This window comes from Castor canadensis, chromosome 8, assembly GCF_047511655.1.
Source record: "Castor canadensis chromosome 8, mCasCan1.hap1v2, whole genome shotgun sequence".
Lineage (NCBI taxonomy): Eukaryota > Metazoa > Chordata > Mammalia > Rodentia > Castoridae > Castor > Castor canadensis.
In genome coordinates, this window is record NC_133393.1 from 54,286,278 (window position 1) to 54,309,674 (window position 23,397).

At 36.5% G+C, this 23,397-nt stretch overlaps 1 pseudogene; it reads left to right on the top strand.

The window, feature by feature from the left end:
• Nucleotides 1-355: 355 nt before the first annotated feature.
• Nucleotides 356-2,070, top strand: LOC109702634 (targeting protein for Xklp2 pseudogene; annotated as a pseudogene).
• Nucleotides 2,071-23,397: the final 21,327 nt, after the last annotated feature.

Below are 23,397 nucleotides of genomic sequence, written 5' to 3' on the forward strand. Positions count from 1 at the left end.
ACTAATATGTAGATAGAATGTATTTAGTAGAAAGGTTGTGCATATTAGACTACTAAATTTCTGAAAAGAAACCAGCATTTTTGCCTTTATAAAAACCAAGACACACAGAAACAAAAGATCCACTCAGAGGCTTCCAGGGCTTGGATGTCAGAGCTGAGGCAAAGTGAGGTGAGATTCTTATTAAGTATCTGCCAGACTTCAAGATTTCAGAAGAGATGTGAAAGAGTATATTACAAGTTTAAGACAGGCTGTAGGCAAGTGGACTAGATAGACTGATTTTAAGACACAGGTGACCTGTTGAGAAAAGTGGCACAAATATGGGAAAAACCTGGTCATCCACTCTAAGGGTGTGATAATGTCACAGGTTTCAAACACTTATTCCTTTGATGCCTCGACATACTTCATCAATTTTACATCTTGGAATGCTGAGGAATATACTGAACATGTAGATTCATGGTTTGACAAGAAGGCCAGTTTAGGAAATAACTTTCCTGGGAAGAATGGGCTATGAGAGCTTTTTCAAAGCAAAACATCCTTGAGAAATGCTAAAATTCAGGAAGATAATGTCACACCTCTGAGACCAGTTGGTAATACATACTACAAAGAGAAAGGAAAATCTTATAGAACATTCTATTCCATCAAATGCTTGTTCTTCCCTGGGAGTTGAGGGAACCGTATCAAGAAATACTCCAGCCCAGCCTCAAAGAAGATCAGTTAGACTCACTACTCAGAAGGATTTGGATCAGAAAGAAAAATGCCATGTTCAAATGAAAGCACGGAGATGTGCCACTCCTGAAATGATCAGTGAAATTCCACCTTCCAAAAAAATGAAATTAAAGAAGCCAAAGGAAGAGGAAGAATGTAGAGTTCAATATATTTCCAAAAAGAATGAATCTTCCCCAGAGAAAACCAAGAGAAGACAATAATGGGCCTTGTGTGCCACCTGTAAGGCTGAAGGTTTTGAAAAGGAGTGAGGAGCAAGAGTTGGAGAAGAGAATGAAAATGCAGCAGAAGGTGGTGGAGAGCTGGAAAAAGAATGAAGATTCTAAGAAACTTGCTCTTGAAGGAGCAGGGCAGCTCGTGAAGAAATCAGTAAGCCAGGTAACCAAACCTGTTGACTTCTACTTCCACACAGATAAGCGAATCAAACAACATCCTAAGAACCAAGAAGAGTATAAGGAAGTGAACTTTATATCTGAACTGCAAAGGCATCCTGTATTTCCTGCTCAAGTGACGAAAGGAGGTGCTATTATGAAGCCTATCAACCTGTCCCACAGAAAGAAGAGAACATTTATTGAAGCAGCTTCTACATCCGTGCCTCTTTCACAGCAGGTTAAAGCCTTCCATAAGGGAAAACTTGACAGATACCATTTGAGAAGCAAGAAGAAAGATATTAGTCTATTACCCTCTAAATCTGTGACCAGGATCTCCAGAGACCTACAGATTCCTGTGCTGCAACCCAAACAGTTCGCAAGGCCTGTGACTTGCAAAAGTGCAGCAGAACAAGAGGGCAAAGAGGTTGAGAAAATGCAACAATACAAAATCAAAGCATGGGAACTTGATCCTAGAATTCTTGAATGTGGGCCCATCTTACTCAAGAAACCCCCTGTGAAACCACCTGCTCAGCCGGTTGGGTTTGATTTGGAAATTGAGAAAAGAATCCAAGAGTGAATCAAAGAAGAAATCAGAGGATGGACACTTTGAATTTCATTCCAGTACTTGCCCTACTAAGATCTTGGAAGATGTTGTGGGTGTTCCTGAAAATAAGGTACTTCCAATCACTGTCCCCAAATCACCAGCCTTTGCAGTGAATAAAAAAGTCCAAATGCTCACCAGAGAAGCTGAGGAAGAGGATGAACCAGTAGTGATAGATAGAATTTCAAGTCTCTCTATCATCACAATGGAATTTCTATTTCTCCTTGTCCCCTCCCTTTTAAAAAATATATATGTTTTCTTTATGAAGTAAAGATGATCAAATCTCAAAAAAAAAAGATTTACTCAATAAAGATTGCTGACCTCATGAAGTTTGATCAGTGTAAGGATTCTAAGCTCTCCTATTGTTTTACATGATCTACATTCTTCTGAACCTAGGCATGAATTTTCTGTCCCTCACCATGGCTCTTAGGCTTCTTAGCCAGCAAAACTTAAAATGAGAAAAAGAAATGACAGCTGTAATGTAAGGAAAGATGCATGTTTATTTCTATCATTCTTTTTTTATTCATATGTGCATACAAGGCTTAGGGTCATTTCTCCCCCATGCCCCCACCCCCTCCCTTACCACCCACTCCGCCCCCTCCCTCTCCCCCCTACCCCCTCAATAACCAGCAGAAACTATTTTGCCCTTATTTCTAATTTTGTTGTAGAGAGAATATAAGTCATAATAGGAAGGAACAAGGGTTTTTGCTAGTTGAGATAAGGATAGCTATACAGGGAGTTGACTCACATTAATTTCCTGTACGTGTGTGTTACCTTCTAGGTTAATTCTTTTGGATCTCACCTTTTCTCTAGTTCCTGGTCCCCTTTTCTTATTGGCTTCAGTTGCTTTTAAGGTATCTGCTTTAGTTTCTCTGCGTTAAGGGCAACAAATGCTAACTAATTTTAAAGGTGTCTTACCTATCCTCATCCCTCCCTTGTGTGCTCTCGCTTTTATCATGTGCTCAAAGTCCAATCCCCTTATTGTGTTTGCCCTTGATCTAATGTCCACAAATGAGGGAGAACATATGATTTTTTGGTCTTTTGGGCCAGGCTAACCTCACTCAGAATGATGTTCTCCAATTCCATCCATTTACCAGCGAATGATAACATTTCATTCTTCTTCATGGCTGCATAAAATTCCATTGTGTATAGATACCACATTTTCTTAATCCATTCGTCAGTGGTGGGGCATCTTGGCTTTTTCCATAACTTGGCTATTGTGAATAAGCTGCAATAAACATGCGTGTGCAGGTGCCTCTGGAGTAACCTGTGTCACAGCTTTTTGGGTGTATCCCCAAGACTGGAATTGCTGGATCAAATGGTAGATCAATGTCTAGCTTTTTAAGTAGCCTCCAAATTTTTTTCCAGAGTGGTTGTACTAGTTTACATTCCCAACAACAGTGTAAGAGGGTTCCTTTTTCCCTGCAGCCTCACCAACACCTGTTGGTGGTGTTGCTAATGATGGCTATTCTAACAGGGGTGAGGTGGAATCTTAGTGTGGTTTTAATTTGAATTTCCTTTGTTGCTAGAGATGGTGAGCATTTTTTCATGTGTATTTTGGCCATTTGAATTTCTTCTTTTGAGAAAGTTCTGTTTAGTTCTCTTGCCCATTTCTTTATTGGTTCATTAGTTTTGGGAGAATTTAGTTTTTTAAGTTCCCTATATATTCTGGTTATCAGTCCTTTGTCTGATGTATAGCTGGCAAATATTTTCTCCCACTCTGTGGGTGTTCTCTTCAATTTAGAGACCATTTCTTTTGATGAACAGAAGCTTTTTAGTTTTATGAGGTCCCATTTATCTATGCTATCTCTTAGTTGCTGTGCTGCTGGGGTTTTGTTGAGAAAGTTCTTACCTATACTTACTAACTCCAGAGTATTTCTTACTCTTTATTGTATCAACTTTAGAGTTTGTGGTCTGATATTAAGATCCTTGATCCATTTTGAGTTAATCTTGGTATAGGGTGATATATATGGATCTAGTTTCAGTTTTTTGCAGACTGCTAACCAGTTTTTCCAGCAGTTTCTGTTGAAGAGGCTGCTATTTCTCCATCATATATTTTTAGCTCCTTTGTCAAGGACAAGTTGGTTGTAGTTGTGTGGCTTCATATCTGGTTCCTCTATTCTGTTCCACTGGTCTTCATGTCTGTTTTTGTGCCAGCACCATGCTGTTTTTATTGTTATTGCTTTGTAATATAGTTGGAAGTCAGGTATCGTTATACCTCCTGCATTGTTCTTTTGACTGAGTATTGCCTTGGCTATTCGTGGCTTCCTGTGTTTCCATATAAATTTCACGGTAGATTTTTCTATCTCTTTAATGAATGTCATTGGAATTTTGATGGGAATTGCATTAATCATGTAGATTACTTTTCGGAGTATCGACATTTTTACTATGTTGATTCTACCAATCCATGAGCATGGGAGATCTCTCCACTTTCTATAGTCTTTCTCAATCTCTTTCTTCAGAAGTGTATAGTTTTCCTTGTAGAGGTCTTTCACATCTTTTGTTAGGTTTACAGCTAAGTATTTGATTTTTTTTGAGGCTATTGTAAATGGAATTGTTTTCATACATTCTTTTTCAGTTTGCTTATTGTTAGTGTATAGAAATGCTAGTGATTTTTCTATGTTAATTTTATATCCTGCTACCTTACTATAGCTATTGATGATGTTCAGAAGCTTCTGAGTGAAGTTTTTTGGGTCTTTAAGGTATAGGATCATGTCGTCTGCAAATAGGGATATTTTGAAAATTTCTTTACCTATTTGTATTCCTTTTATTCCTTCTTCTTGCCTAATTGCTCTGTCTAGGAATTCCAGTATTATGTTGAATAGGTGTGGAGATAGTGGGCATCCTTGTCTGGTTCCTGATTTTAGAGGGAATGGTTTCAGTTTTTCTCCATTAAGTATAATGCTGGCTGTAGGTTTGTCATATATAGGTTTTATTATGTGAGGTACTTTCCTTCTATTCCTAGTTTTCTTAGATCTTTTCTCATGAAATGGTGTTGGATCTTATCAAAGACTTTTTCTGCATCTATTGAGTTGATCCAGTGGTTTTTGTCTTTGCTTCTGTTAATGTGATTTATTACGTTTATTGATTTTCATATGTTGAACCACCCCTGCATCCCTGGAATGAAGCCTACTTGGTCGTGGTGAATAATCTTTTGATGTGTTGTTGAATTCGGTTTGCCATTATTTTATTGAAGATTTTTGCATCAATGTTCATTAAGGAGATTGGCCTATAGTTCTCCTTTTTGGAGGTGTCTTTGCCTGGTTTTGGGATAAGTGTAATACTGGCTTCATAAAATGTGTTTGGCAGTTTTCCTTCCCTTTCTATTTCATGGAACAGTTTAAGTCGGGTTGGTATCAGTTCTTCTTTAAAGGTCTGATAGAATTCAGCAGAGAGTCCATCAGGCCCAGGACTTTTCTTTTTGGGGAGACTCTTGATTTCTGCTTCAATTTCATTTTGTGTTATAGATCTATTCACATGATTAATTTCCTCTTGGTTCAGTTTTGGATGGTCATATGTATCTAGAAATCTGTCCATTTCTTTAAGATTTTCAAATTTATTTGAATAGAGGTTCTCAAAGTAGTCTCTGCTGATTTCCTGGACCTCTATGGTGTTTGTTGTTATCTCATCTTTTGCATTCCGGATTCTACTAATTTGGGTGTTTTCTCTCCTTATTTTAGTCAGGTTTGCCAGGGTCTATTGATCATGTTTATTTTTTCAAAGAACCAACTTTTTGTTTCATTAATTCTTTGTATGGTTTTTTTGGTTTCTATTTCATTGATTTCAGCTTTTATTTTTATTATGTCTCTCCTATTTGTTTTGGGATTTGCTTGTTCTTTTTTTTCAAGGAGTTTGAGATGTAGCATTAGGTCATTGATTCGGGATCTTTCAGTCTTTTTAATATATGCACCCATGGCTATAAACTTTCCTCTCAGGAATGCCTTAGCTGTGTCCCATATGTTCTAGTAGGTTGTGTTTTCATTTTCATTGACTTCCAGGAACTTTTTAATTTCCTCTTTTATTTCATCAATGATTCATTCTTCATTAAGTAATGAGTTATTTAGTTTCCAACTGTTGGCATGTTTTTTGTCTTTACTTTTGTTGTTGAGTTCTACTTTTACTGCATTGTGATCAGATAGTATGCACGGTATAATTTCTATTTTCTTATATTTGCTGAGACTTGCTTTGTGTCTTAGGATATGATCTATTTTGGAGAAGGTTCCATGGGCTGCTGAGAAGAATGTATATTGTGTAGAGGTTGGATGAAATGTTCTGTAGACATCTACTAGGTCCATTTGATCTATTGCATATTTTAAATTTTGGATTTCTTTATTGATTTTTTGTTTGGATGTCCTATCTATTGATGATAATGGGGTATAAAGGCTCACACAACCACTGTGCTGGCATTTATATATGCTTTTAGGTCTTTCAGGGTATGTTTGATGAAATTCGGTGTGTTAAGATTGGGTGCATACAGGTTGATAATTATTATTTCCTTTTGGTCTATTTCCCCTTTTATTAGTCCTTCTTTATCTCATTTGATCAATGTGGGTTTGAAGTCTACTTTGTCAGAGATAAGTATTGCTACTCCTGCCTGTTTTCGGGGGCCATTGGCTTGGTAAATCTTCTTCCAGCCTTTCATCCTAAGCCTATGCTTATTTCTGTCGGTGAGATGGGTCTCCTGTAAGCAACAAATTGTTGGATCTTCCTTTTTAATCCATTTCATCAAGTGGTGCCTTTTGATGGGTTCATTAAGTCCATTAACATTACCTGTTAGTACTGATAGGTTTGTGGTGATTCCTGTCATTTAGTTGTCTTAGTTGTTTGAAGGTTTTATTGTGTGTACCTAAGTTGAGGTTACTCTGTACTGTCTTGCTTTTTCTTTTCCTGTGGTTTGGTGCTGCCTGTCTTTTCATCGTTAAGTTGGGTTTCACTTTGTGTGCAGAATCCCTTGAAGAATCCTTTGTAGTGGTGGCTTTGTGGTCACATATTGTTTTAGTTTCTGTTTATCATGGAAGACTTTTATTGCTCCATCTATTTTGAATGATAGTTTTGCTGGGTAGAGTATCCTGGGGTTGAAGATATTTTCATTCAGTGCCCAGAAGATCTTACCCCACTCTCTTCTTGCTTTTAATGTTTCTGTTGAGAAGTCTGCTGTGATTTTGATGGGTTTACCTTTGTATGTTACTTGTTTTTTCTCTCTTACAGCCTTCAATATTCTTCCCTTAGTTTCTGAACTTGTTGTTTTAATGATGATATGTTGTGGGGTAGTTCTATTTTGATCTGGTCTGTTTGGTGTCCTGGAGGCCTCTTGCATCTGTATGGGAATATCTTTCTCTAGATTTGGGAAATTTTCCATTATTATTTTGTTAAATATATTACGAATTTCCTTCGCTTGCACCTCTTCTCCTTCTTCAATGCCCATGACTCTCAAGTTTGGTCTTTTGATGGAGTTGATGAGTTCTTGCATTTTCTTTTCACAGGTCTTGAGTTGTTTAATTAATAGTTCTTCAGTTTTTCCTTTAATTACCATTTCATCTTCAAGTTCTGAGATTCTGTCTTCTGTTTGTTCTATTCTGCTGGATTGGCCTTCCGTTTTGTTTTGCAGTTCTGTTTCATTCTTTTTTCTGAGGTTTTCCATATCCTGGCTGTTTTCCTCTTTAATGTTGTCTATCTTTGTACTGAGTTCATTTATCCGTTTATTCATTGTGTTCTTTCTTTCACTTTGGTGTTTATACAGTGCTTCTATGGTTTCCTTTATTTCTTCTTTTGCTTTTTCAAATTCTCTATTTTTGTTGTCTTGGAATTTCCTGTACATTTTGGTTGACCCTATCCAGTATCATTTGTATAAAATTCTCATTGAGTACTTGTAGTATGTCTTCTCTTAAATTATTCTTGTGGGTTTCATTGGGTCCTTTGGCATAGTTTATCTACATTTTGTTGGAGTCTGGATCTGAGTTTCTGTTTTCTTCATTCCCCTCTGGTTCCTGTACTAACATTTTGCTGTGGGGAAACTGGTTTCCCTGTTTTTTCTGTCTTCCTGTCATTGTCTTTGGTGTTGTTACTGTCCCTGTACTGTGTGCAATTAAGTATTTTCTAGCTTGTAATAATAACAATGGTAATATTTAGAATGGAAGGGTGAGCTGAGATGGAAAGCAAGAAGTTAAAGAAATGGGAAAAACAAATACACAGACTGGAAGGAGAAAACAGAACAATGTATCAGACAAGAAGGTTTCAAAGGTATAAACAGGGAGCTTTAGTGCACTTATCGACAGTAAGCTGAACAGACATTAGAGAGACAGAGGATTGAAAATCAAAAATTAAAAAAAAATAAAGATAAGAATAAAAATAAAAAATAAGTAAATGAAAGAAAAATCTACATATAAAAATGTATTAAAATAAAATGAAAAAATAGAAAATTTAAAAAAACCCAAAACCCCAAAAACCTCCAAGTTCAAATGCAATGAAGTTTCAGTCTTAATAATTTGGGTGTCCATCTCAGTCTGCAATCCTGGAGATGGTGCCTCAGATGTTGTTCTGTAGTTGTCTCATCAAAGGGGATGCATAAAGTAGGACAAAACTACACACACATGCCAAGAAAAACCCCACCAAGTGTCCCAGGTTCAAATGCAATACAGTTTCAGTAAGTTTTTCAGCTTGCAGGTGTAATTTGGTTGTTCTCTCATCAAAGGTAGGGAGACAAAGAAAAAAAAAGAGTCTGGAGACAGTTCTGAGAATGGTATCTGCAGCTGTGGCTTGTCTGCCCACTGCTGTCAGCCTGCTGTTGCTGGAGGCGTTATTTATGCAGATCTCAGTGGTGAGCTTAGCACTCACCTGGCCCCACAGGCTTTGTTTGCTCAGACTTCTCCTGTGTGGGAGCCTCTGCTACAAGCTTTCCCCTTTCCAAGCACACTGGGAAAAGTGACACTGCACCTGCATTGTCAGGCCTGCGTGTTTATTTACAGTTCATGTGGGAGGTGGGTCTTCCCCCCTCTCCTGTGCAGTTTTCCTCCCACTGCCACGTTTACAAGCTTTCCTGCTCCTGATTACTGGGCAGTGCTGCTGCTCCTGCCAGCTGCCATGTTTGTTTACAGCTCACGTCAGAAGTGGGTCTCCCCTCCTCTCCTGTGGAGTTTTCCTCCCTCTGCCACTCTCACAAGCTTTCCCGCTGCTGGTTGCTGGGCGTGTGCCCCTGCTCCTGCCAGAGGCTCTCCGGCCAGGCCGGCTTGTTTATTTACAGTCCCAGGAAGGGTTCCCTTCCCCCAATCTTTGGCACTCAGTGTGCCCCACCCTCTTTCCCACGTGTCTTTATTGCTCTTATTGCTTATTACTCAATTTCTCTTTTTTTCCCCCGGTGGAGTTTGGTCTGTCCAGGGGGCTATGCTGCTCTGGCCCAGGCTTGTCTGTGGGAGTACCACGTACCATGAAGCTCACCTGGTCCGCATCTTCCCAAGCCATCAGGGCGCCGGCAACTGGCGGCCCAGGGTCCCTCCTGGTTTCTCCATTTAACATGAAGTGGAGATTCTCTGCACTGGCTGGAGGTGTAGAGGGGTCAAAGTTATGCCTCTTCTCAGTGATTATGCCTGCAAAGTGTGTCTCCAGTGTCTCTCCAAGATTTCACTATAGGAGGCTCGCTTTCTGCTTCCTCCCTCTAGCTGCCATCTTGGAAGCCCTCCTTCTATCTATCATTCTTTTAAATGACTTTTCTATGTAGAAAATTTTAGCTATTTCTCTTATCAGTAGGCATTATGTTAGGACTATAGTTACACATGAAAATATAAATAAATATACTTATTTATGTGAATTTAAATTTTTTAAATCTAGTTTTATGATCATAGTATTTTTCATATTTCTTAAGTATCATGTAATAGTTTGATTCATAAATATACTAGTTCATGGTCAACCCTGCATAGCCATCAACTTAAACTTTTGTCATTTGTTTTTGGCGAGAACATTCAAAATACTGGTATTTGGAGATGTACTTATAACAAAGACAGATGATCTAACATACAATGGTAGTGGCAAGAGAGGAAAATCAACAGATAAAAGTGACAGAGAAAAGAACTTCTGTAAGAGAGATACATATAACTTAAAAATTTCCAGTACTTTTCATATGCATTTTAAAAAACATATTTTTCTTCCTGCTTGAGTTTTATCAATTAAGAGAAATTAAACTCAGTTTTTTAAGGGAGCCTAACATGTAACAATTCTCAGTGATGTAGAACTTTCTCTATTCTGAGTCTGGTAACATATGCCACTGAATCTGACCAAGGAGCCATTTGCAGGGTGAACATAGGATCCATCTTCCTGATTGACATGCTGTCCTAAGTGAAATGGTTGCCCCCATTAGTATTGAGTATATCTGTATTGTTATTCCACGAGCCCTTATCAAGACCCAAGACAGGCTACGCTTACCAATGGCCTAACAAAATAATACTTTCTGGAGAATACATCCTCCAGTTAGGCTTGTGGGCCTTAAAAAGAGATACAAATTTAAAACTTAAATCCCACAAAACTATTACTAGGACTCCCACTATTCTACGATAGCAAAAATGTTGCTTGTATCTCATCTCCTTAATATCTTGGTTTCTTTCAAAATAGTAATAAAATAGTGAGTGATTTACATCTTTACCTTTACTAATGAGAAGATTAAGGTTATCATGCAACATGACTTTTCTGTATTATTATTGCAGCATTTATACTTGAACCCTTACTTATAATTTTCTAAAACATAGACCCAGAACTTATATTTTTTTGAATTTTTGTGTTAATTTACAAGTAATAATTATGTATGGCTATGTGATACTACTTTGTAGAACAATTCAATGAAGCTAATATAGAATTATCTCATATACTGACAATTTTAATAGAATATGCTGATATACTTTATATGTACAGCATTTAAAACAGGTTTTTGTAGTATACGTATAATACAATAAACTTCCCATATTTAAGCATTCAATTTTCTATTGAAATATAACCATGCACATGATGTATAATAATGAACTTGTCTTTCACCATTAAAATTTCCTTCCTTTTCCTGTCTTGTCCCCATCATTCATTCTTATCATTCTGACCCCAAGCTGTTTTGGTTTACTTTTAATTACTTTGGATGAGTTTGCATTTTATATAAAATCATAAAATATGCATTCTTATTGTCTGGCTTCATTACTTCACACTGGTTGATTCATTCATTTCCTGGTGGATATTTGTGTAGTATGTACTACTATAATACCATTTACACTATCACCATTTGTGTTCAAGTATTTTTGTGAACATGAATTCTGCTTTCATTCCACCTACATAAATATTTAAGAGTGGAATGATGTACATTTAATGTCAAGAAAATGAAAATTGCTTTCCAACTTTGTTATAACATTACACATTCCTGCCAGCCATGAATGAGTGTAACACTTGCTCCACAGCCTCAACACTGTATAATATAGACAATCTTTTCCGTTTTAGACAGTCTTTTGGGGTGCCAATCTGTCTTGTTGTGGCTTCAATTTCCAGTTTTCAAATTACTACTCATGTTGAGCTGTTCTTGCATGTGCTTATTTACTATTTGTATATTTTCTATGGTGAAGTGTTGATTCAAGTCCACTGACTTTTGTTTTTCAGTGAATTGTTTGCTTTCTTATTTTCAAATTGTTAGGGCCCTGTTATATACTGGATACAAAATTTTCATCAGAGACATAACCTGCAAACACATTCTGTGGATCTTTAGCTTTTATTTCTTTCTCTCTACTATATATTTAAAGGAAAACAGTGCTTTATTTTGATGAAGTACAATTTTTCTTGTATACTTTAGCTAGGATGTTGTATCTAAGAAAACTTATCACAAAAGAAGCTCACATTGAATACCTTTTAGAAAATAGGTTTTTAACATACATTTTACATTTATATTTTACAGTTGTCTATTTTATTACTTACTATAATACAGTGTTTGATGTTGGTAGAGCCTCTTGTCTGCATTTATAAACCCAGTTGTCCCAGCACCATTTGTGGGAAAGTCTACCCTCTCACTGTTGAATTGCTTTTGCTCTTGGTTAACATTAGTTAACCAAATATGTGAGGATATATTTCTGCAAATCTATTCCATTCCATTGTTTCTCTATTTTCATAGTAATATCATGCTGTTGGTATTTTGAAAGCTTTATGACAATATTTTTTGTTGTTTGGCAACACTGGGGTTTGAACTCAGAGCCTCATGCTTCTTAGGAAGGTGTTGTGCCACTTGAGCCACACTGCACTTTTGCTGTAGTTTTTTTAAAAATTGGGTCTCTGGTTTTTACCCAGGCTGATCTTGGACTCAGCTTCTCCTACTTCTGCCTCCTGAGTAGCTAGGATAACAGGCATGCACCACCAAGCCTGACTTGTGTTTTGTTTTTGTTTTGGAGATAAGATTTTAGTAACATTTGGGGGTTGAGGGTTGGGTTTGGCTCAAATCAAGATCCTCCTATCTCTGCATCCTAAGTAGCTGGGATTACAGTTTTGTGCCACCATACACAGCCCAAAACTTTATAGTAATTCTTTAAATTCAACAGGCAAACTCCTTTAAAATTCTTTCATTTTTCCCCATAGTTGTCTCAGGTATTCCTGGTATTTTGTATTTTCATTTGCCTTGTAAAATTGGTATGTCGGTTCAGAAAATAATATAAATTCCTATTTTTAACTTATGTTTTAGAAGTTATTTTTAAATTGACTTGTGTTTATTTATTGGGTGCAGTGTGCACTGGGTTTCCACTAAGCACTGTATCTGTGGAAAAAACTGGGCCTAACTGACAGGTTAATATTAAATCCTCTGATGCATTAATGTATCTGTCCAATTATTTAGCCTTATTCTGATCTCTCAGAGTGCTTTCCAGGGTACATATCTTGAACATTTTCACTAAAATTAATTATACAATATTTCAAATATTGTATGACACTGAAAATAGCATATTTCACTAGTTGCAAATTCCAATTACTCATTTCAGGTACACAGAAATATCACTTTTGCTAAACAACTTTACAGAACTCAGCTATTAGTAGTAGTAGTCAACTCCAAACAACTTCATACATAATCATATCTAGAACATATAAAGATAGTTTTACTTTTCTATTTTGAATCTAGATTTAAGTTTTTCATTTTATTGCATTTTTCTTAGCTAGATTATTTAATAGAATGTTGTGTAGAAGTGCTGAGATCAGATGCCTTTGACTTATTTCCAAGCATACAGGAAAACACTAAGCTTCCTATAATGAAATTTGACATTAGTTATGGATTTGTCATAGGTACTTTTTTTCAGTATAAGTAGTTTCAGTTATATTTGATTCTTTTCTCTCTCATCTACTAAGAATTTTATCAGAACTCTATGTTTGCATTTTACAAATATTTCATCACTTATTTATTTTTGTATTTTTAGTTTATTCATATGTGTATAAAATGTTTGGGTCATTTCTCTCCCCTACCCCTCACCCCCTCCATTTGCCCCCACCCCTCCCTCTCCCCTCCTACCCCCTCACTTCCAGGAAGAGAATGTTCTGCCCTTACCTCTAAATTTGTTAAAGAGAGTATAAACAATAATAAGAAGGACAAAGTGTTTTTCTATTTGCGATAAGGATAGCTATATAGGTAGATTCCTAGCATTTCTTTCATGTACATATGTGTTACATTGTAAGTTGATCCTTCTTCTCGAGTTCCTGACCCCCTTCTCCAATTGTCTTCTGTTGCTTTAAATTTTCTTCATTAGTTCCTTTAATGAGGACATCAAATTCTATCATGTGTTTTGGGTTTCTTATGTATCCTCCTAATTCCCTTGTGTGCTCTAAGCTTATCAAGTGAACAAAGTCAAATCCCTTTGCTGTATATGCCCTAGATCTAAAGTCCACACATGAGGGAAAATATATGATTATTGGTATTCTGAGCCTAGCTAACCTTGCTCAGAATGATGTTCTCCAGTTCCATCCATTTACTTACAAATGATATTGCATTCATCTTCATGGCTGCGTAAAATACCATTGTGTATAAATACCACATTTTCTTGATCCATTCTTCAGTAGTGGGGCATCTTAGTTTTTATAAGTTGGGTATTGTGAATAGAGTTGCAATTAACATGGGTGTGCAGGTGTCTTTGGTGTAACATATGTCACATTACTTTGGGTATATCCCCAGGAGTGGGATTGCTGGATCATATGGCACACCTATGTTTAGATTGTAAAGAAGCCTCTAAATTTTTTCCACCGTGGTTGCACCAGCTTACATTCCCACCACCAATGTACCAGGGTTCTTTTTTCCTGACATCCTTGCCAACACATATTATTGGTGATGTTTTTGATGATGGCTATTCTAATAGGGGTGAGATGGAATCTTAGTGTGGTTTTGATTTGCACTTCCTTTGTGGTTAGAGATGGGAAGCATGTTTTCACGTGTTTCTTGGCCATTTGAATTTCTTCTTTTGAAAAAGTTCTATTTAGTTCAGTTTCCCATTTCTTAACTGGTTCATTGATTTTGGGAGAGTTCAGTTTCTTAATTCCCCTGTATATTCTGGTTATCAGTCCGTTGTCTGATGTATAGATAGCAATTATTCTCTCCCACTCTGTGGGTGGTCTCTCTAGTTTAAACACCATTACTTTTGTTGTACAGAAGCTTTTTAATTTTATAAAGACCCACTTTTCTTAAATTGACTACTGATGACTTCTCAAACTAAATTATTCCTTTTTATCAGAAAAATTGTTTTAAAGTTTGCATGTGATTTCCACAACAATGTATAATTTCCACAGCTTATCAATATGAGGATAGAGGCAATATCTCAGAGTTAATTCAAATGTTTGGCAAGCCACAGATTCTGATGATCTGTGTATGCATATGTCACAACCTGTAAACTTCTCATGAATGTCTCTCAGCTCGAAATGCAAACTTTAAGATAAAAGTGGGAGTCTTCTTTCATTTTATGAACTGCTCTAAACAGAATTCTCTTAAACCAGAACCCCAGAGTTCTCCTTTTATTTTTTTAAAAATTCACAACAATGAATCAAACTCTGTGGTTGGAACTCAGGGCCTCAAGATTGCTAGAAAGGTGCTCTACCAGTGTCCCACTTTTACCTTTAGTCTGAATATTATTCATTATTACAGAAAGAGGAAACCTTACCTCATAAAACATTATTTCAGAGTTGCTGCTGCTTTTTGGGACAGACACTTGAGTTGGTCCTTCTATTACAGTTCACACAGTTAATGCTGGCCATCAGACAATATGGCAGTATGGGACATTAGCAGTTTATTTCACTGCGGCTAAAAGAGGCTAAAAGCAACCTAAGCCCAGAGGCACACTCTGAGTCATGTTGTATCTTGTGCCTACACTGACATTTAGAAGCATATTGTGCCTGAACAACAGCTCTTAGAGGAGTTGTAGGCACATACCATGCCTGTAACTTTTCCAAACCAGGAGGAGGCAAAATTCTACATCTTTAATATGTGAACATAGCATTTCCTTGTATTTTATTTTTAGAATGTATAGTTTTCTGTATTTAATGCTGGAAAGCCCTACCTGGCATAAATAAATAGTTTAAGTATATATTGTACAGACGTTGCAATTTAACCAATGAAAATCTTGCAGGTGTGTATCACCTTGCACAATTAATTGTTAATAGTGGGTGATGTACATCATCCAGCTCAAGATGCCTTTCAGGAATGGACTGCATCTTCATTAGGTTCTTTCTGACTGTCTTTGATTCAGTAAGCACCTGAGGAGTGGATTCTCCAAGTCAAAGAAGAGTGTGTTTAAGCATTTTCTGTCTGCATATAAAAACTCAAATATGAATTACATGAAATATGAATTATGAGCTTATAAGTCAACAAATAGTAAGTAATTTCATCTTAATAGTCTGGTATTTGATTTATGAAGGATTATCTATGCTCTGTATATCCTCTGTTAACTGGAAAGTTTATAGATAAATAGACGTTATAAAATACCAGGGTAATACATAAATCAGGGTGCTGGAAAATTACGTTACTACCATACTGCATAATGCTATGATAAGACTTCTAGGATCAAATATCACTGGAAGAAACACTGTCTAAACTGACCTTGGAAAGCTCATACACTTTATTATTCACTTTAAGGGGAAGTATTCCAAAACAGAAAAAAATATTATTTAAAGTAGACATGATAATTATTATTAACTACCAGGGTCCACTGTCCTCAAGAGGTAAAAAGTATACCAATTAAGAAATGCCACAGCATTTTGTAAGGACTAGTTCTAAGGAACTGACAAAAAAACATGTGGAACTTATCACTGCCTTGCCCAACACAGCTACAGGTTTCCAATGAAGACAACTGTTTTATCAATAAAGAGAAGCATGATTACTCGTTCCATCATAGTGGTAATTTCCATTAAAATAAAATGTTTTGATCATTTTCATGTTACAAAATAATTAGATATCTCAGTATAAAAAGAATAAGCTATGTTGGCAACACAGATCTGTTGCTTGAACAGTGCTCCTCAGTACCACATGAAACATTTATTTTTGACAGGAGATCAAATAAATGATGCCAGCACCCAGCATCTCCTGCACTCCCTGAATAACTTCACCTCTGCATGATGAACACCTCGGTGATCTCCCACAAGTGCCCATGGATGATCCACTCATCTACAGTCTGCAGGGAGGGCCAAACTGGTTCTATCCAGAGAGAGAACATGAGGAAAATCTAACAATAATGTCATAGATGGACACCACTCAGATTTCCTATCACAAGATTAAGAAGAGGTTTAAACATTTCCAAAATATCTTTTAAAAAGCGATACACTTTTAAAATATTTTTTGGAAAAAAACCTAAAATCCTCAAAACATATTTGAGATATTTATGAATAGTTCATCTAAATATGGGATAACAATATTTTTTGCCATTCATATTAGCACCCTCTAGATCATGAAAACCAGTCAGAGACAAAAGCATCACCAGGGACAGCCCAGGCAATGGGCATGGCCACACTGTCTACAAAGTACCAGTAAAAAAATGCCCATAAGGAAGGAGGAAATGATTTCATTCTCCCATGATTCACAGTAGGAAAAACTACACAATTGAAAGAAACTAACCTTCTTTGCACTGAATTGCAATACTGAAGTGGCAAGAAACTGGACACACACCTAGAACACACACCCAAACCTGGAGCTTTCTAGATTATAGTGTAGTTATAAGTAAGTTTGTACTTTTAACAACTTATGATGAGTAAAAATACATATAAAATTAAGTGTAGCATTATAAACCTTTTATCTCCATTTGTAATCTTCCTACCTTGGTGTCTTGAGTGGTAGGATTGTAGACATGAGGCATTAAATCCAGTATAATCTTAACCATTTTAAGTGTATGTTCATGCATTAACCATTTTTAGTGTATGTTTAGAGGTATTAAATACATTCTTAGTGTTGTGAAAAAGATCTGTAGAAGTTTTTATGCTACAACACTGAAACTCTGCACCCTGAAACCACTGAACGACTTCCTATTTCCTTCCCCTAATTAAAGTAGTTAAGGTTTGTTATCTCATACCCTAAACCGGTGTTTTTATGTAGAAAAGATTTATTGAAATATCTATATAAGCCTGCTGTGTATTTTTTTAATAACTTGCTTTGTCCTTGACCCATTGTTTCAGTGATCTTTGGAAGGTAAATTTAAATCTCTGACTTGATACAACATGAATTAAAAATTATTCAATAAAGAATTCACCATTTACTTTACACCATTAAATTAGTTCAGAGGCTTTTCCAGCACTGTATATTTAAGAACGGCCTTGTACAGGGTGTTGAGTAGGTAGGATGCCTGGACACCATTCTGAGGCAAGTTCTGCTACTCCAGTACTAAACACCTTGTGCAGAAACTTGAACTGAGCCAAGTGAGGTGACAACTTGTACACGACTATTGCAAGAGTTATTGTGGCATCTACAAACATCAATAATCCAAACTCAACTGTAAGGAAAAATGTGCATCCAAAATTTGATACACATGCCAACAATTCTAAGACACTTTCTTGAATTATGGAAAGACATGGTCAAATGGAGGGTGGTCGATTTTAAACTCACATCACCAGGAGCTTATTTTCCTAAGGAATAAACAATGCAAGACAAGGAGAAAAACAATTTAGGGGAAAAATTTTGTATAAAGGAAATGACAGTTCACAGAAATGGAAAGAAGAGTAATTCTTAAAGACACTCAACTTCACTTATAATAAAAAGTACAAATTCAATCTATGCAAGTTAAAGCAAACCTCCCCTGCCATGGTCCACTGTTTTAGTGAGGGGAAGTGGAGGACATGACTATAAAGGAATGGCTCAAGCAAGTTTCCAGCAAGGTAGCATAGTGCCATATCCTGAAGATGGAAGTTGTTGTAAGTGTCTAGCATGTGATAAAATGGCAGAGATTCAAAGATATTACATATGCCCCCTTCCCAAAACAAGTAATTCTGGTGAAACCACTGTTGGAGCTGTAGTGAGACTTTTGGCTTGTGCCATGTCACTTCCCAGTTTTGACCCTGTATTGTAATTATGTAAAGTTTCACACTGGGGAAAGCAATGTGATGGAAACACAGGACAACTTTGTTGTAGCCTTTCAATAGGTGAAAATAAAAAGTAGTTGAAAAAATTGGGGTGGACTATTTTGATTGTCTACTTTATACTTGTTATGTTGGCAAACACCAAAAAGTTTGATAACATACTGTTGGTAGAGTGTGAGGAAATAGCTATACATGTGGAAGTGCTGACTAGAATATAAAGAGTATCTGTAGCTTCATAAAGAGCAATGTGACCAAATCTAACAAAATTCTACATGCCATCACACACTCTTTGACCTAACAATTTCATTATTAAGAATTTGCCCCATAGAAAACAAGTCACAGGTGTATAATTATTGAATTATACACCACTGCGGTCAGTGGTTCTCACCACAGCTCTGTTGTTAACAACAAAATGTGGAAACAATCTAAGTGCCAATTAAGGAGAACTGGCTATGGTATAGAACCACAGTGAAATACACAGTTTGTAACTCAATTGTTAGCATGTCTGTCTAGCCAGATCTAGAACACTTAGTTCAAACACCAATACCACAATAGAACAACAACAAAGAGATATGAGAAAGTCCTTGTCATTTTATGGCATACTCTTAAATTTTAAATTAGAAACAAATTTAAAGATAATGCAGTGACTACCAGGTATGTGTTTATCTTTGTGCATTGCCTGTGTATATCTATGCATTTCTGGAAGTATGTACAAGAGCTTAGGACCTGGTTTGCCTCTGGGAAGAGTAACTCTCTGAAAGAGGAAGAATTTTCCCTGAAAATGTTCTATATGTGTGGGTTATTTTGAAAAGTGTGTCACTTAAAAATATAAATTTCAAATAACTCAGAAAAAAGACATGCATAAGAGTTAGTCATTTGCCTTGCAGTTCCCTTCTTTTTTCCTTCCTCCCTCTCTCCTTTCCTTCCCTCCACTTGAGTCCAGGCCTCCCTTTTTGCTTATTTTTCAGTTAACCTCCCTTTAGGTTATTTTTCAGGTAGGGTTTTGTGCTTTTGCCCAGGGCCAATCTTGTATCTTAACCTTCCCTCATGCATTACCAGGAACACCACCATGCTCAGTCTGTAACTTTTGCATCTTTCATCAATGGAAAATTTGAATCCCCAAGAGTGGGATTCTGGATTGTATGGCAGATCTACATTTAGATTTTTTCCAGAGTGGTTGTACTAGTTTGCAATGCCACCAACAGTGTTTGAGGGTTCCTTTTTCCCCTCAATCTCACAAACACCTGTTGTCCATGGCATTTCTAGTGATGATTATTCTAACAGTGCTGAGGTGGAAGCTTAGTGTGGTTTTGATTTGCAATTCCTTTATGGCTAGAGATGGTAAGCATTTTTTCATGTGTTTTTTTTTTGGCCATTTGAAATTCTTCTTTTGAGAAAGTTCTGTTTAGTTCACTTGCCCATTTCTTTTTGGGCTCATTAATTTTGGGAGTGTGTAGTTTTTTGGTTCCCCTGAATATTCTGGTTAGCAGTCCTTTGATGTGTAGCTGGCAAATATTTTCTCCCAATTTCTGGGTGGACTTTTAGGTTATAGACCATTTCTTTTGCTGAGCATCAGCTTTTTAGTTTTATTAAATCCTATTTGTCTATGGTTTCTTTTAGTTTCTGAGATGCTGGGGATCTATTGAGGGATTCCTTGCCTATACCTATTACATCCATAGTGTTTCCTACACTTTCCTATACCAACTTTAGAGTTTGGGGTCTGATGTTAAGGTCTTGATCCATTTTGAGTTGGCACTAGTACAGGGTGATAAACATGGATCTAGTTTCAGTTTTTTGCAGACAGCTAACCACTTGTCCCAACAACTTTTGTTAAAGCAGCTGTCTTTTTTAAAATTATTATTCATTTATTCACATATGCATACATTGTGGGGTCATTTCTCCCTCCTGCCACTGCTCCCACCCTCTCCCCCACACCCCCTCCCTTCCAGGCAGAACCTGTTCTGCACTTTTCTTCAGTTTTGTTGATGAGTAGATAAGCCATAGTAAGAGAGACATAAAATTTTTGCTAGTTGAGATAAGGACAGCTATACAGAGAGATTCCTAGCATTGCTTTCCTGTACAAATGTGTTACAACCCAAGTTGATCCATCTCTAACTGATCTTTACAGTGGTTCCTGATCCCTTTCTCCTGTTGACCTCTGTGCTTTAAGGTTTCTGTATTAATTCCTTTGGAGTGGGGACATCAAATACTTTCATGTTTGGGGTTTTCTATCTAACCCCATACCTCCTGTACATGTTGTCTCCTAGTCATGTAACCCAAGTCCTACAACATTGCTGTATTTGTCCTAGTTCTAAAGACCGCATATAAGGGAGAATATATGATTTTTGGTCTTCTGGGTCTGGCTAACCTCTATCAGAATGATGTTCTCCAGTTCCATCCACTTACATGCAAATAATAAGATTTCATTTTTCTTCATGGTTGAGTAAAATTCCATTGTGTATAAATAGCACATTTTATTGATCCTTTCATCACTAGTGGGGCATCTTGGTTGTTTCCATAACTTGGCTATTGTGAATAGCACTGCAATGAGCATGGGTGTGTAGGTGCTTTTGGAGTAAATGTGTCACATTCTTTTGAGTATATCCCCATGAGTGGGATTGCTGGATAATATGGCAGATCTATGTTTAGATTTTTAAGAAGCCTCTAAGTTTTTTTCCAGAATGTTTTACTAATTTGCTTTACCACCAGCAGTGTATGCGTGTTCCTTTTTCCCCACATCCTTGCCAATACATGTTGTTCATGGTGTTTTTGATGATGGCTATTCTAACAGGAGTCAGGTGGTTCTTACTGTGGTTTTGATTTCCATTTCCTTTATAGCTAAAGATGATGAGCATTTTTTTTCATGTGTTTTTTGAAAATTTGAATTTCTTTTTTTGAGAAAATTCTATTTAGTTCAGTTGCCCATTTCTTAATTGGTTCATTGATTTTAGGAGAGTCTAGTTTCTTAAATGCCCCTTATATTCTTGTTATGAGTCCTTTGTCTGATGTATAGCTTGCAAATATTTTCTCCCACTCTGTAGGTGGTCTCTTTAGTTTTGAAACCATTTCTTTTGTTGTGCAGAGCTTCTTTATTTTAAAGTCCCATTTGTCCATTTGTTCTCTTAGTTGCTGGGCTCCTGGGGTTCTATTGAGGAAGTCCTTGCTTATACCTATTAGTCCTGCTCCTTCTTGTATGAACTTCAGAGTTTGGGGTCTGATATTAAGGTACTTGATCCATTTTGAGTTGATAGTAGTACAGTGTGATAGACATGGATCTAGTTTTAGTTTCTTTCAGATGGATAACCACTTTCCCATCAGTGTTTGTTGAAGAAGCTGTCTTTTCTTCATGGTATATTTTTGGCCCCTTTGTCAAAAAAAAGGTGGTTATAGTTGTGCGGATTCATATCCGGTTGTTCTGTTCTGTTACACTGATCTTCATGTCTGTTTTTGTGCCAGTAGCATGCTGTTTTTTGCTATTGCTTTGTAATATAGTTTAAAGTTGGGTATCGTGATACCACTGGCATGGCTCTTTTTGCTGAGTGTGGCCTTTGCTAGTTGTGGTCTCTTGTGTTTCCAAATGAACTTAAGGGTAGATTTTTAAATCTCTGTGATGAAAGTCATTGGTATATTGATGGAAATTGCATTAAACATTAGATTACTTTTGGTATTATAGCCATTTTTACTATGTTGTTTTCTTCCAATCAATGAGCATGGGAGATCTTTGCATTTTCTGTAGTCTTCCTTGATCTTGTTCTTCAGGGATTTGTTAGTCTCCTTGTAGAGGTCATTCACATCTTTTGTTAAGTTTACTCCTTGGTATTTGATTTTTTGAGGCTATTGTAAATGGAATTGTTTCCATGTATTCCTTCTCAGTTTGTTTATTGTTAGGGTATAGAAAAGATAATGATTTTTGTAAGTTGATTTTGTATCCTGCCACCTTGCCATACCTGTTTATGGTGTGTAAGAGTTTTTGGGTAGAGTTTTTTGGGTCTTTGATGTATAGGATCTTATCATATGCAAATAATGATATTTTGACAGTATCTTACCTATTTATATTCCTTTAATTTCTTCTTATTGCCTAATTGCTCTGGCTAGAAATTCCAGTACTATGTTGAAAAGGAGTGGGGATAATGGGCACCCTTTTCTTGTTCCTGATTTTACTGGAAATGGTTTCAGTTTTTCACTGTTAAATATGATGTTGGCTGTAGGTTTGTCACATATAATTTTTATAATGTTGAGGTACATTTCTTCTATTCCTAGTTTTCTTAGAGCTTTTATCATGAAGTGGTGTTGGATCTTGTCAAAGGTTTTTTTTCTTCATCTACTGAGATGATCGAGGCGTTTTTGTATTTGCTTCTATTAATGTGCGTTATTACATTTATTGAGTTGTATATGTTGAACCACCCCTGCATTCCTGGAATGAAGCCAACTTGTTCGTGGTGAATGATCTCTCTGATGTATTGTTGGATTCGGTTTGCCATTATTTTATTGAGGATTTTTGCGTTTATATTCATTAAGGAAATTGGCCTATACTTCTCCTTTTTGAAGGTGTCTTTGCCTGGTTTTGGGATGAGTGTTATACTGGCTTCATAAAACAAGTTAGGCAGTGCTCCTTTCCTTTCTATTTCATGGAACAGTTTAAGGAGAGTTGATATTAGTTCTTATTTAAATGTCTGATAGAATTCACCAGTGAATCCAACAGGTCCTGGACTTTTTGTGTGTGTGTGTGTGAGTCTTAATTGCTGCTTCAATTTTGTTTTGTGTTATAGATCTAGTCAGGTGATTAATGTCCTCTTGTTTCAGTTTTGAATGCTGTAAATATCTAGATATCTGACCGTTTCTTCAAAATTTTCAAATTTATTAAAGAATTGGCTCACAAGATAGTGTCAGATGTGTTCCTGGATTTTGGTGGTGCTTCTTGTTATCTCCCCTTTTGCATTTCTGTTTTAACTGATTTGAGTTTTTTCTTTCCTAATTTTAGTCAGATTTGCCAGTGGTCTGTCAATTTTATTTTTTGTTTCAAAGAACAAGATTTTTGTTTCATTAATTATTTCTATGTTATTTTTGTTTCTATTTCATTGATTTATGTCCTTATCTTAATTATTTCTCTCCTTCTGCTTGCTTTGGGATTTGCTTGTTCTTGGTTTTCTAGGAGTTTGAGCTGTACTATTA